The sequence below is a fragment of the Neovison vison genome, chromosome 2 (genome assembly GCF_020171115.1).
Source record: "Neovison vison isolate M4711 chromosome 2, ASM_NN_V1, whole genome shotgun sequence".
NCBI classification, from domain to species: domain Eukaryota; kingdom Metazoa; phylum Chordata; class Mammalia; order Carnivora; family Mustelidae; genus Neogale; species Neogale vison.
Genome location: NC_058092.1, coordinates 175,916,917 through 175,932,415, shown reverse-complemented (window position 1 = coordinate 175,932,415; position 15,499 = coordinate 175,916,917). Strand labels below are relative to the sequence as shown.

At 40.7% G+C, this 15,499-nt stretch overlaps 1 protein-coding gene across 1 annotated transcript in view; it reads left to right on the top strand.

The window, feature by feature from the left end:
• Positions 1–15,499, top strand: part of RHOBTB1 (Rho related BTB domain containing 1) — a 122,686-nt gene that overhangs the window by 56,549 nt on the left and 50,638 nt on the right. The window contains exon 3 of the mRNA XM_044239590.1: positions 2,602–2,652. The gene's annotated coding sequence lies outside the window, so the exon portion shown is untranslated. The remainder of the gene's footprint in view (positions 1–2,601; positions 2,653–15,499) is intronic.

Sequence of the window (15,499 nt, the reverse complement as noted above, 5' to 3'; positions counted from 1 at the left end):
GGCCCCCCGGGTCTGCGTAAAGCTGAGGCACCTTTGCCACCGGCGCCCCAGCGCACAGACACACCAGGCCCCGGTTTCATGAATGAAATCCAATCGTGTGGATATAAATAGCCGCGAAGGCTGCTAACGTCACAGTGCGAGCGGCGGCCGCCACGGCGGCGGAGCTCGGGGCCGGGCGCTCGGTTCCGCCCGGCTGGCCCGCCTGGGAGCGGGGTGGGGGCAAGAGGAGAAGGGGAGGGCTGGGGTGGGAAAGGGCGAGCCCCTCTCCCCCGGACGGGGAAGAGCGGCCGCGGCGCTGGGCGAGCCCGACAGGCGAGGCAGTGCCATGCTGCCTTTGTGCAAAGTTGGGCGGCGGGCGGCACGCGGCGCGCAGGGGTCCCGCACACCCGCGACCGCGCGCAGTCGTGGCTGCTGCTGAGTGGCGGGGACCCCCCCGCTCCCCCCAACCCTTGAAGGCGGAGAGAGCTCGCGTCTCGCTCGGCTTCAGGGTAGGTTCTGTGTCGTGAGTGCGCTGTGGTATGAAACTTACTCTTCGAGCAGCCGCCGCGGAGCCCCCACCGCCCGGGCCCCCAGCGGGTGGCGTGGGGAGGGGGGGCGCCGGGCCGCGCCACGCGGCCAGCAGCGTCCCGACAGAGAGTTGTGGGACCGAGCTGCTGTGGGAGCCGCCCTCGCCTCTCGGCGAGGCCGGGAACCCTCGCATCAGAGACAAGCAGAAGAGATTTCTAGGAGCGCCCGCACAGCCGCACCCCTTCTTGGAGCTGAGAAAATGTACAACAGGCACCCTTAGCGGGCTGGCTGCGCCAGGGAGGGGGTGGTGCCGCGTCGGCAAGAGGGCTCTTTTCCTTCGAAGAACAGTGGTGGGGAGCTGGAGGATTCGAAAAGGTGGATCCCTTGTCCCTTTAGAGCTTGCACCCCCTTGAGAGTTGACTGGTCGGTCAGCCCACAGTTTGGCGCTCCCCACCCCCAACCCCGTGTCTGTGGAGTCTGTTGTGAGTTGCTGTGATAACAGTGGGAGCTGCCGTGAGGGGCTTGCAAAACACCTTACCTTGTCTCCGTTGTGTTCGGCTTTCGGGAAGAACAATAGGGAGGGGGGTGGAGAGGGGAGATACTGCAGACAAGGGACTCCAACCCCCTCTCAAAAAAGAAAAAAAAAAAAAAAAGGAAGTGGAAGAAAGGCACAACTATGTAAAAATATATCATTAGATCCTACTTTTAGCTGCGCCTTTTCTATCCTCAGCAGTATCAAACATCTCAACTGAGGAGCAATGTCAATATTTAGACTTGGACAAGCCAGAAAGTTAGAAGGGAGCGCCAAGCACAGGGTTTTGACTTGGCTTTGCACGTCAGCACACAAGCTGTGCCTTTCGAGCTGACTGTACACATTTGCTGGGGGGTTGGAGGGGGAATGCATGAAGGTTGATATATATACAAAGGCACCCAGACCTAGGAAACTCTAGGAAGTTAAGACCTGAAGAGTCGCCTTGACTTTGAACTCCCCCCAACAGTTCTGTTGGACCCCAGCCAGAGGCTCAACTTGAGATTTCTCCAGTTTTGGGCTCCCCCCTCCTCAACCAGGGCTGTGCTGCATATTCTACTCTGTACTGTGTATCCTCTCTAAAACTGAAGAAAATATTGTTATTGGTAGCTCTCATCTTTGTATAAAGTCCTCTCACTATCAGCAGATATAAATAGCCAATAGCCTCTGTTCTTGTGACCTCCAGCAAGCTCTAGGCTTTTCTAAACATACATTCGTAAGTTTGTTTACAAACACTCTTTAGAAATTTGGAATTACATTTCCTTTCCAATAACTCTGTAGATGCCTAAGAGTCTCTGGTTGCTAGAAAATAAACACAGGTTCTTTTCAGTATAAATAATGTCTGCCTACTGCTCTGCAGGTGGAGTAGGCAGTAAAGTATTATATTAGGTTGCCTCTGAGACTCCTGGATCATATTTAGACATACTAGTGGGAAAGGGATTTAACCAGTTCCTCTCAGTGTGGAAGACTTTGAATGACATTGGGAAGCAATAAAATCATGGTCAGCATTCTTCTAAACTTACCCATTGGTTATTTTCCCAAATTTTAAAGGTAGTGTAAATTTAAGTACTTGGGGCTGTGTGTGATCACAGAAGTGAAAATAGGAACACAGGTAACTTAATGCCATTGGCCCAATATCACAACTTATAAACTACACAAATATTGAATAGGGGAAAGTAGAATCCTTTCATCTCTTACTTATGATGATATTGCCCCAAAATGTTGTTTTGGAGGAATAGTATGTCCATTTCTATGACTTCTCTATGGTAAAATGCCTGGAAGGTTTTCCTTGTTCTCATCTGTGGGTTTGAGCCAAGTGCTTTTTTTATATCATCCCTAAATGTTCAGAAATATATTTTCACAAATGCTACAAAATGTTAACCTAGCTATTTCAGGATGTGTTTGACCCAAAGAAATGCCACTTCGACACTGGCACTTAGCACAAGTAAAGCAGATTCTGCCCTTTGGGGATGGAGGGGGGAAAACTGTGTGTTGAAAATTGTAGTGGCTCCCCATGCGCTCCTGGCCAGCAGTAGGACTTACAAGTCTTTCTCTCTTTTATGTAGGTAAGTCCAGCTGTGAGCAGGGTGTTCCGTTCTTCACTTCCAGAAAGCCAGGTCAGTGTCTCGGTGCGAACCCATGACCGTAGATGGATAACATTTTGTGTCTAATTCTGAGCATGGATTTCAGAACAGGCTTCTCAGTCATTTGTCTCAAAATGATTTGTCTTTACGATTTTTTCATGGACTTCGTTATGAACATCACAGATTCAGTGATTAACAAAGTTATCCTCTTTATTCTTTGAGTAAAATGTTACTAAAATGAGCCTTAGAATCGGTTTGTACTTTATGACTTTTTTGGAGCGGTGGGGATCAAACGGATGTGAGAATCACTGAAGATGCTGGGGATCTGGGTGTTTGATAATTAAGGTTTTACTTCTATCCTAATCCTAGCACTCTAGAGCTAGAAGAAACTTGGCATAATAATAGCTCTTTTGTTTTTTTTAGCATGAACCAAAGTTTGGATAGTGTGTTGTATCCTTTACATTTAGGTTCTCATTCTGCATCTAAAACAAATACCCTTTGAGGAGAAACTACTCTCTTGAGCTGCAAAAGACAGGTGAAGAATTGGAAGTTCAGAGAGGTTAAATAATATATTCAATTCCTACTTCTAGGAAATGGAAGAAATAGTATTTTTTTAAAAATCTGCCTTACACTAAAACCTAGACTTTCTAGTTCAAAAATTCTTCTCTAGTAGGGAAATTGGGGCCAAGAAAGGTTAAGTGAGATGTCTAAGATAACTTGGTAATTACAGCTAATATAATACCATGAAATGGCCCAACTGTTGCAAAAAAATAAATACCTTCTCTTAAATAAAATGGCATAACAATAAGTATCCTTGTGTACTTTCTGGCATAGTACTAAGATTTAAGAAAGTTTTTATCAGGGGATGTCTGGTCTTAAGGATCTTACAAACAGATTTAAAAGGCAAGATAGTAAATACTCATGTATAAAAAATTAAAGGATAAATCAGATCATACATGCCAAAAGGCTGAATTGGGAGGTCAGTGGTACATTTACGAGAAGTTCAGCGTTTTTCACTCTATGAGATTACTTTGCAATTCCATGTTTGTGGAAAAAATTTTAAGCACACATTTTGTCTGGATAGATGATAAGTGAGTGAGAGTCTAGGAAAAGACAGAAGGTAGAATTTCAACCCAACAGGGAGAGATTATGCAGTCATCTAGAACTGCTAAATTACAGTATCTCAAACTCAAAGGTGTTATTGCTTCAAAAACTTTGTAACAAAATTGTGAGCTGTTTGAATCTTCACATCTTTGAGAAAACATTACTATTTAGCATGATACTTTAAAGCACTCAATTATTTTGGAACCTTAATTTGTCTAAAATGTGCCATGTAGATAAATTTGGATGCATAATAGATAAATCCCAACCAAAGTCCTGAAAATGGCCAGTAAAGATTAAGCAGAACATTTTCAGTTTTTACCAGGATTGACAGCCTTCTCTTCCCATCTTGTCTACTTTTTGTAGACTAATTTCTAACAGTTGTCAATCCTTCTCAGGGAGTATTATATGAGGGAGTAATAAAAAAATGAAATTAGTAAAGAAAACCTTAATGTGTTATCTTTTTTAAAAATATACTTTTTTTTTTACTGATATCCCCAACTCAAGCTAATAACCCTAAAAACTTAATTATCTAAGAGATACTTTTAAGCATTTAAGGGGTTGTTATAAACTGTCCTATAACAACTTGTTCTGTACAAGTGGTTCTACAGTGTATCATTACCGAATAGATCATAGGAACACTGAGAAGATCACATTGCAGGTTAAGACCTCACCATCAACTGATACTTAGTTAACTGTGGCAGTGCTATGTCATAAAAATACCAGTATAGCGACTATAAACCTGTAGTTATTTAAAGAGTAAAATTAGGGGCACCTGGCTGGGCCAATCTGTAGAGCATGTGACTCTTAACCTTGGGGACCCGAGTTCGAGCTTCGTGTTTGGCACAGAATGTACTTTTTTAAAAATCTAAAAATAAATAAATAAAAAGTAAAATTGTATTCTGAGTTATATGTTAGCAAGACCTTATAATTAGCATGTTGCCCCTAATAGTAATTTAAATAGCAATCATTCGTTTGCTTTATTGAACTTCAGAAGGCTTTGGTTCATACCTTTGACCTATCTTGAAACATGGGTGGAAACGCTCGAAATCTTATTGTTCTTCACCCAGGAAATTTGCCTGTAGAAAACAGAGGATTTTTTAAAAATCTTTCCTATTGGTATTCTCTTAGAAAACAGGCAGTTCAGTCTCATTGTTTGAAGGCCTCACTCTTGCTTCATGTAATAGGGTTCAAAGATATGAATTTGGTTTTTATGTTCATCTTCTTTTCTCTACTCAGGCTTCCTACCAACCGCACAACACCAAAACAAAACTTGGAGAAGGAAGGAAACTTAACTCACAAAAAGTGGCTTATGTTGTGTAGGAAGGGGCAGGAGGTAGGAGAGGGAGAGGGAGGGAAGCTTTGCTGGGAAGGTCAAGAGGCAGTTATTCAAATGGACGGGATGTGTATGGGCTGGTTTGTTATATATCAGCCTCCAAATTATTTTTTTCATTTATAAACAAAGTTGCTGCCTCCTCTTCCTGAAATCCTGTGTTCTTTGTGCACATAGGGCAGAAATTGGGAAATAGGAAAGTAAAGAAACTGACATGAATGGTGGGTATGACAGCCACTTGCTTCCAGATGTCCCTGGACACTTCTGTCTCCAAATACTCCCTCCAGCTGTACCCATCAAGTACATTAGTATGTCTCTAGTAAGGTTCCATCCACTAAGAGGTGAATTCGGAACTTTTACAAAGAAGGAGATGCCAGTTCGTACACAAGAAGCAATTTCATTTCTCCACTCTGCACCTGTGTTTATTTATTGCATAGACACAGGTTAATGCCAAGTTCCCCATGCTAATGAGGTTACCATCTCAGACTCCATTCCTCTGTGAAGAAAGTTTCTTTGAATTGTTAATCAACCATAGTCCAAACCCCTAATGGGCACTGGACTAACAATAACCAGCGATTATTATGCTCCTACTAGATGCCAGACATTTTACTGCATTTCAACTAAAATTATCAATTCCAATTTTACAGAAGCAAAAAAAAAAAAAATGGAACTCAGATATGTTAAATTTAAAGAGCTAACAGAAGGTAGAGCTTAGATTTGCACCCAGGTCTGCCTAAGAACTCGAACAAGTGTTTGCTTTAAATCAACTCCTGGAGGGCAGGGGAGAGAAATACGTTAAACCATTTCATTCCAGGTTATTTTTGCAGCTAGTAGACACAGGAGTTAAATAATTATTCTTAAGGGGTTGTTTTGTTCTGTTTGTTTTGCTTTTGATCTAACTCGAACCACATAGACTTGTCTGGACAAATTTGTTAACTCTCTAGGTCATTTCTAATGTATTTTGACTAAGTCAAATCTTAAGCAGTTGAGTCATGGGAGGTGGAATCATGCATCCAGACAATCTCATGTAAGTGAAAAAACCTGCCACCCAGAGAAGAGCTCTAGCTTACCCACTCTCCTGGTTAGGAATGGATGCAGCTGGAAGTGAACCTGGGTTCCCAAGTCCTAGCCCAGCACTCAGTTCTAGTACATAACACAGCCTGAAAAGTGCCAAGTCTTCCAAACCCTGCCATGTAGCCAGAATTGCAGCTATCAAGGAAAAAATCCATCAGAAACCTATGACACACCCAGAAATGGGCGATAAGAGGACTCTAGCAGTGTAAAGAAAGATACAGTAGCCCCTAAGAGAAACCTCACTTTTCTGCACTGACAAGGGCTAGCTTCCCACTGACTCAAAGCACAACAGCCCCACTCCCATCTCGTCCACCTTGTCTTTGTGGAACCCTCTGTTTTAATCAAGTATGGAGCTTTTCAATTTTGTCTATGGACGTCTGGCTTTTTACTAACTATGCTACAGGGAAATACGTCTTTGGACCTCATTTCTTTCATCTATAAAGTGGGGACAGTATCATGTCTTTGGACCTCATTTCTCTCATCTGTAAAGTGGGGGCAGTATCACATCTCTTAGAGAATTCTAGAGATGCTATGAAATCACACACAGGAAGCACATAGTTGGTGCTCAGTAGGGAATAGCTCTCTTCTTCGCTTTCCTAGAGTATTGCAAGCGAAAATGTTATTATTTTTCCCCTAAATGAACTTGAGTTGTTTGAATTCTGACGTTGCAAGGGGTTGGTATAGTAACCTTCTTTCTTGGGTAAAAATGCGCCCAGTGGTCTCTTGGGGTCCCAGTGGCCCATTCACAATTACATTGGACTTCCTTGCACTGTAGTGTTACCACGGCGTTCTTGAATGATTTTTATTGCTTCAGTATCTGCTGCAAAGTAATACCAACCTCTTCTTGGGAGATTTGTGGCTCCCATTTCCTTCCAGTCACTGTTGAAGCATTGAACGTGTTTTCCACTTAGACCCTCACATCCCAGAGCAACTACTGTATTTTCAGCCAAGTAACTAAGAAATACTTCCAGAGAATATTATTGCCAGTAGAACATTTTTGCTTTCAATTTCAAAATACGTGAGACTTGCCTACCATCATTTCAATTAACTCGAGCGTGAAGGCCTGTCTGTGTTCTGGCCCTGTCTTTTCTTTTCGTCCTGTGTTGCTGACTAATCTATCGATAGGAAAAACATAAGCACTACAATTTCCCCTTTCACCCTCAGCGCCTGATAACTACCCTGGCCGAAATTACATCTCTGGGAAGTGTTTCATCACATTCCTCTCCCCAGCTGCCACGCTGGGTCATGTGGCACTCGCTGCCCTGCTTCGGGTTTTTGGAACCAAGTCTTTGGCAGCACGTCCTATTCGTCACATACATGGAGGAAATCTGCTCTGATGGTTTTTTTTTCTTATTGGACTTTCTCCCTCTTTTTAAATTAATAATCCGAGGGGCCCAGGATCACCTTTATTTTCCTAGCGGCACAGTCTCCCTTTCAGTGTTTGCCAAAGGTAAATTGCAAGATGTATGTCTTTTCTTGGGGTTTAGAAGTGGCTGAACCGTGGCTAGCTGCGCCAAGATGACCAACTGCTAGATTGCCCCTAACCTGGTGACTAATCTCAAATTGGTTGTATAAATTTCACTTCACACCAAAGACTTTGTTGTGTGTGTGTGTTGTTGTTGTTTTTTTAAGATTTTATTTGTTTATTTGACAGAGAGAGAGATCACAAGTAGGCAGAGAGGCAGGCAGAGAGAGAGAGGAGGAAGCAGGCTCCCCGCTGAGCAGAGAGCCTGACACGGGGCTCGGACCCAGGACCCCGACATCATGACCTGAGCCAAAGGCAGAGGCTTAACCCACTCAGCCACCCAGGTACCCCGGAGGAGTTTGTTTGTAAAGCAGTACTTCTCTGACTTATTGTGCATTCAGATCACCTGGGCATTTTGATATGGAGCGGATTCTGATTCCGGAGTTTGGGAATGGGACCTGAGATAATGGGTTTCTGTGAGGTTCCCCAGCGATGCCAAAACAGCTGGCCTAAAGACACCATTTTGAGCAGGAAAGGTCTAAAGTCTAGGTGTTACTGTAGCTTAGGCTGAAACTCACACCTTCTAGGCTGTAAGACTCCCACCTTATTCTGTTTGCTTGTTTCTTAAATCATAATAGGCAGTTGTGGAATCTTAAACATGGAAGGGAGGTACATACATGGCAGTGTGCTAGTAAATCAACCAGCTCTCCCGGAAAAAAAGAAGACATTTATGTGCATACATAAGTCGAGTATAAATTTTACTGACATAAAGAATGTATGTAGCATACACTTTGCAAATAATAAAAAAAATAGACAATACTCCTTATTGTAAATTCCATAAAGCCAGTTGAGTTTTACAGAAGGCTGGTTGGTTTTTGCTGAACCCTTTTATCCATAACCTACCTGTGGTACAATTGATGAAGGAGTGTAATTCCCATATAAATGTTGGCTGATATTTTCCATTATGTTAATAAGCAAGCTAGAAGTGCAACAACAAAGACATGTCAGAACTGTACTCATTTATCAAAGATACGAATAACTTCTCTGCTGAACTGGATAATAGCTTTTAAATGGTGTAAAGATATTTCCTTAAATGTACTATTCCCAATGTAACAGCTCCACATGTAATACACTTTTAAGTTTAATTTGCGTTGTTAACATTTTTTTAATCATTTTCTTAAGACAGGCAACAGAACAACAAAGCAAGCCCTAAATTCTAGTGGTTGCCAATTTCTGTGGTGTAAAGACTCCCACCAAGGCCATTTTCAAGCCACCGTTGTGACTGAGTATGGAGTTGGGGAGAGATGGCCCAGTAGCCCACTGCTATCCAACATTTCCACCATACAGATAAAATTAGCATAAATAACCTCAAAATGTAGGTAACAGTAAAATGTAGTAAGATAATTAGAAAATGGTGAGTTTTGAGCAGTTAGGACCTTTGTTTTTAGTATAATTCCCTTAATCAAAACTGTGGAATGTAATTTTTAATACTGAGCCTATTTTATTTATGTGTTTATTTATTTATTGACATACAGTGACACCCAATGTTACATTAATTTGAGGTGTACAACACAGTGACGTGATAGCTCTGTCCATTATGCTTTAACAGGCTTGCAGAAATCCTGCAAATTTAACAACTAGTTCTATGAGCTCGTGGGGGCTGCCTCCAGCCCACCGTTGGACATAGATACTCCCGTTGAGTGATTCTCAGCCTTTGCTTTGCACTGGAATACCCCCAGGAATACCGTAACCTACAGTCAGTAGATCTTTGTTAGGGCCTAAGAATCTGAATTTAAAACATTTTTACTGACATGTATCTTATTTAAAGAAAAATACAAAAATCAGAAGTCTATAACTTAAATGAAATTTCACCAACTGAACATACACAGGTAATCAGCACTAACATACAGAAACAGAAAACGACCAGCACCCAGACACTCTTTTTAAATCCCTAGCCAGGGCGCCTGGGTGGCTCAGTTGTTTAAGCAACTGGCTTCGGTGCAGGTCATGATCCCAGAGTTCAGGATCGAGTCCCGCATTGGGCTCCCAGCTCCACGGGGAGTCTGCTTCTCCCTCTGACCTTCTCCCCTTTCATGCTCTCTCTCACTGTCTCTCTCTTAAATAAATAAATAAGATCTTAAAATAAATAAAAAAAATAAATAATAAATCCCTAGCCAGTCACTTCCCACCCAAGGTATCCACTATCTTGGCTTCTAACACCATGGACTCACGGTGCCTGCTTTTGAACATTTACATAAACAAAATCTCTTTAGTGTCTGGCTTCTTCCCCTCAATATTATGTTTGGGAGGCTTATTCATAATGCATGTAGCAGGAGTTCACCCATTTTACCGTAGTGCTGTGTAGTATCCCATTATGACTGGAGCTCAATTTATTATTTATTTATCCATTCTACTGCTGGTGGGTTGTTTCCAGCTGTTTGCTATTATGAAGAGTGCCGTTAAGAATATTCTTGAGGCGCCCGGCTGGCTCAGTCAGAAGAGCATGTGACTCTTGATCTCCGGGTCATGGGTTGGAACCCCACACTGGATGCAGAGATTACTAAAAAACAATGCATAAACCTTAGAAAAAAAGAATATTCTTGTGCAGGCAGCAGTGCTTAAAGTAAAACTAAACAGATTCCCCCAGTGATTCTAATAAGCAGCTGATCTCTTGACTGCCTTCTCTACAACTCCCCCTCCTCCCTTATTTCTCATATAATATGGCCAAGGCTATTGATTCTTTTGTGTGAATGTAATTTTAGTACCCTAAGCCATGAAGCTGTGTGTTTCCATTCATTACAGTATGTTCTCCGCGCTCTTTTCAATTTACGTTCATGAACTCCCCCTTTCATCAAGGCACTGGCTCTTGTGCACTCTAAAAAGGGATGAGATTTGGCCTCCCATCAACAGCATGGAGGAATAATAGATACAGTGGAGATGCAGCCAAGGCTAAATTTGGCAGCTGATCATTAAGGCTCCTGGAAAGAGGCTTCAAAGAAGGGGAATTGTTTCCCTTTGTGTATATCAAACAAAAATCAACAGTGAACCCTGAGAATATTTCAGATTCTAATATTTTTAAAAACCCATTTATTTGAAGTAGACCAGCAACTCTCATGTGAAAGAGAACTGAAATCTCTCAAAGTCTGATGACTTGATCTGGAAAGATTAGAGAAGGAGGTTTTTCCCTTTGGCTTCTTCCAATACCTGGTGTTCAGCAGGTGTATTCTTGCTACATTATTCTATGCTGAGTAGCTGTGTAGTGTGTGTGTGTGTGTGTGTGTGTGTGTGTGTGTGTGTTCGAGTCTACTGAGATGTTAGTTCCTTTGATTTAAGTCAAGGGAGCTGAATGACCGGGAGCTCCAGGATGATATTGTTGATGAGTAGGAGGGCTGCTCCGTATTAAAAGAAAGGTTCCTAGTTTCAGCAGGCACTGAAAGTCATTTCACATAAACCTCCCAAGGTATGCAGAGAGGAGGCAAAGAGTGCACATGAATTCTACATTATGAAGAGTGTATGCTCCCACACATAAATATTCTAGTTCCTAGTTTTCCTACCTCCCCATCCCCATCCATTTTCTGTAAATTTTTTTGTTATAAAATTTCTTTGTTAAGATAGAAAAGATGGAATATATAGATAAGAAAAAAGAAAAAAATTAAATCCATTTACAATCCCAATTGGCATTAATATTGAATGTTTCTGTAATCTGAATGTTGCTGTGTATATGTAGGTACATAAATTTTAAGGACTGGTGTTATTCTGTAAATTCTTCTGTCATCTTTTTTTCATTTAAATGTTTATCATGAACATATATGACAAAAAATGTACTCCTATAACACATTTTGGTTGGCTATATACTCCCTTTTTATGTGGACATTTATTGATGTCAGTTTTTTTAACCAACCCCCACCACCACCCCCATCTGGCTGGATTTCTAAACTTGTTTCCAATATTTTGTTTCCACAGATAGTGGTGTATAACATTCCTTTAATGGAATCTTTTTGTCTTCCCTAATTATTTATCTAGGCATAAGTTCTTATAATTGGAAGTTATGGACATTTTAAAGTTATGGACATTGAGGGCCAGGTGTCCCCACTCCAGAATAATGGTATTATTTTCCACTCCCACAAACAGTGCCACATTCTGCTTTTTAAAAATGTACAATCTGGGGGCACTTGGGTGGCTTAGTGGGTTAAGCCTCTGCCTTCGGCTCAGGTCATGATCTCAGGGTCCTGGGATCGAGCCCCGCATCGGGATCTCTGCTCAGCCAGAAGCCTGCTTCCCCGGTCTCTCTGCCTGCCTCTCTGCCTACTTGTGATATCTGTCTGTCAAATAAATAAATAAAATCTTTAGAAAAAAATAAAATAAAAAAATAAAAATGTACAATTTTTCATGTAATAACTCCTACCTAGAGTTAGAGGGTATAGAAACATGTCCTGAAATTATTAACTGGAATCTAGGCATTGATGTCAGCCAGAAACTGCCAACAAAATATGAGATTTTAAAGAGTCCGTTTTTTGTCCACCAACACTTTTGTATTTATGATCCAGTTTTACTAAGAAATCCTTGGGGCGGGTGGGGGAGACAGTTTTCTTCATTTGTCTGAATCAGAGCATAACCTAATCCTAACTGGCATATTAGAGTCTCCTAAATGATTAAATGCAATTGCTTCATTGTCATCCTATGTGAAGGCTTCCCAGCAAGGGGTCTCTCTGGAACCAGAAGCTGACCCAGTGACATCTTTAGAGAATGCTTTCAATGAACATGTTACTACAGAGCACTGCAGAGACTTTTCTTCATTAGGATGGATTATTAAGTATATCTAGTCTTCAGACTTGATATTAGCTTTCTCAAATGAGCACTTAGAACTCTGACATCTCTCTGAAGACTTAACTAGTCTTTTAATTATTAATTCTTGACAAAGCTTCCTGATCCAGCATTTAGCTGAGGTTCACACACTGACCCTCCAAAACCAATTTTTTTAACTTAAAAAATATATATTTAAGTATAACGTACATAGAGAAATGTATACAGATGCCAGCCATACAGTTTGATGAATTTGTGAAAACTAACATACCTATGTAACCAGCATGTAGTTCAAGAAGTCAGTATCACCAAGCACCCCACTTCCAGTCACCACCCCATGGTACCCTCTGTGTCTTTGAGATGCTCCAAATTTTATGCCCTGGGTAAGTCATTCATTTATAGAATTTGATTTTTCACTGAACCCTTAACTTTATAAGAGCTAGCTGCAGTGAGTTTTGATCAAGCTATCACCCTTGTAACTAAAAATATGTAGAGTCTACCTTTCCAAGTAAAGATAACATTAAGTTTGTGCCCTCAATGTGCATCAATATTTATACATTTGTGACTTGCAGGTACACAATACATGCACCACCTGGATACAAACAAACTGGGAACTTCTTTCTCCTTTTAATGAATGAAAAGCTGAATTATACTATATTGATCCAAACTTAAAATATCTTAACTACAATTGATTGTCACAGAATATTTCAAGCGATATGCTTCCAAACCATTTCTTAAAATTGTTCATTTCAGTTACTATAATATTGCCTCTGAACACTCAAAATTTAACAGTCAAGAATTTTTCATCTCTTGTTTGAAATATGTATCTGTCCTGGGTGTCCACAGCTGTCTCTCTATAGGGTTCAATTTCTTTGTCAGATATTCAGCTAGATTACCATTTAGATTCCTATAGGGTTTTTTTCAGTTGAGAGCCTGAGTCAGAAAAAAACAAGTTTAGTAGCCTCATAAAGCTTTATAAATATATAATTCTGAAGAACAATGTATACATCATCAAAAATCATTTATTAGTGTTGGCTAATATCTGTACTCTTATTAGAATTAACAATCAAGGGTTATACTTATGTAGTCACTAGTTTTTAAAAAGCCAAATATCTCTCCCATTATAGAATACAACTTGGAGGATATTATCCATCCATAAAAAGTAATGAAGCGCGAATACATGCTGCAACATGGGTGAACTTGAAAGCATTGTGCTCGATACAAGAAGACAGACACGAAAGACTGCATACTGTATGATTTCATTTATTAAAATGTCCAGAATAGGCAAATTCATAAAGACAGGAAGGAAGTGAATTAGTGGTCAGAGAGGGAGGGAAGAACAGAATAGCTGCTAATGGCCCGAGGTTTCTTTCTGGGTTCATGAGAATGTTCTGGAATTAGATAGTGGACATGGTTGTTTAGCTTTGTGAGCAAAACAAAAACCCTGGAGTCATGTACTTCAACAGGTGAGTTTTAGGACAGGTGACCTTTATCTCACTCTTTATCAGGTGACCTTTTATCTCTCTTTTTTTTAAAGTAATAGATTTTCATTGTAGAAAATTTGGAAACTAAATGGAAGTAGAAAAGTGACAAGTTGCAGACCTGTTAACAGTCTCTGGTACCTGTCGAGTGTACTCCCTTCCAATCTACTTTCCATATACTGCTGTTGCAGGAAGAACAGCTTCCCTTTTGATGATGGAGACACCATTATTGAATGTTAAGTATTCACATATTGATACCCACCCATTCTGCCCCTGCCCCCCAAAATAAAAAAGGGTGGGTCCAAGGAAGATCCATTTAAATAGCACAGGGGAATAATGATGGAGATACAAATGAGAGAAGAAAGATAGACTTGACCAGTTTCGAGGAGAGGTAGGACTCCTCAGGGACACGTTCCCGAAGAATCTTACTAGGAGTTCTGCTGCATAGTAGCTGATAGGTCACGTTAACCGCATCCCTCTATTCTTAAATACTCATGTTGTTACCCAGCTTTCCCAAACTCACATTTGTGCTGCTTTTAGTCATGTCACCGTGTTAAGATGGTACTTAGCGTGAAAGAGTGAAGAGGACCCGTTCTGTTCAAGTTACACATGTTTGCTTATTTTACCTAGTTTCCATCGACTGTTTTTTGGATTGCTTTCCTGCACTTGCCCCTGGATAGTGTAACATTAGCATTTCTCCATATGATTGCGAAATCAACATAAACATGATTTTGAAGAATGACAGTCTTAATAGATAAGACTTTTTGGGTGTTCTCTTGATGACAGGCATAGTGATTAAAATACTTTACAGGCAATATCTAATCTTTACAACAACACATCCAACGAAGCAGTTATCCCCAGTTTACATATAAGGAAATAGAAGTTTAGAGAGATTAAGTATTTGGCCCAAGATCAGATAGCAAGTCTTTAATTGTCATAGATTTGGGTGGTTTTCATATTTTTCTTGTTTTTTATAAAGATGTGATAAATATATTTGGGGTTTTTTTTAAAGATTTTATTTATTTATTAGAGAGAGAGAGAGAGTGAGCAGGAAGGAGAGGCAGAGGAAGAAGCAGACTCCCCACTGAGCAGGGAGTGGGGACTGGATCCCCAGATTGAGTCCGGACTCAGTCCCCGGACGCTGGGATCATGACCTGAGCCAAGGCAGGTGCTTAACCTACTGAGGCACACAGGCACCACTAAAACACTTTAAAACATGTTCTGTTTATGAAGTCATTTTTTTTAGATGGATGTATCAGGAAATATTTTTTAAATTGCTGACAGGTTCAGGTTTTGGTTGTTGCTGTCAATAAAACCTTCCCTTTTAACTTTTTCATTTACTTTTTTGTTGTTAGGTGGTTTGGTTGATACCATCTATGCTTTGGGGGATTTTTGTCCTTATGGTGGGTTAGTTAACTATAAATGTGCCAAGAACACTTGAAAAGAAAGTACACTCTCTTATCATAATAAGTTTTCTTTTTTAATGTGAGATATCTATTCATTTATCACTACTTTTTGTGATATTCGATCCCTCCATGTGCTGCTTTTCATTTTTGCTTTCTTAATCTGATGTTGATTCTGATTCTTTATCTCACACGTGTCACTTATTTTCATTAATTCCTC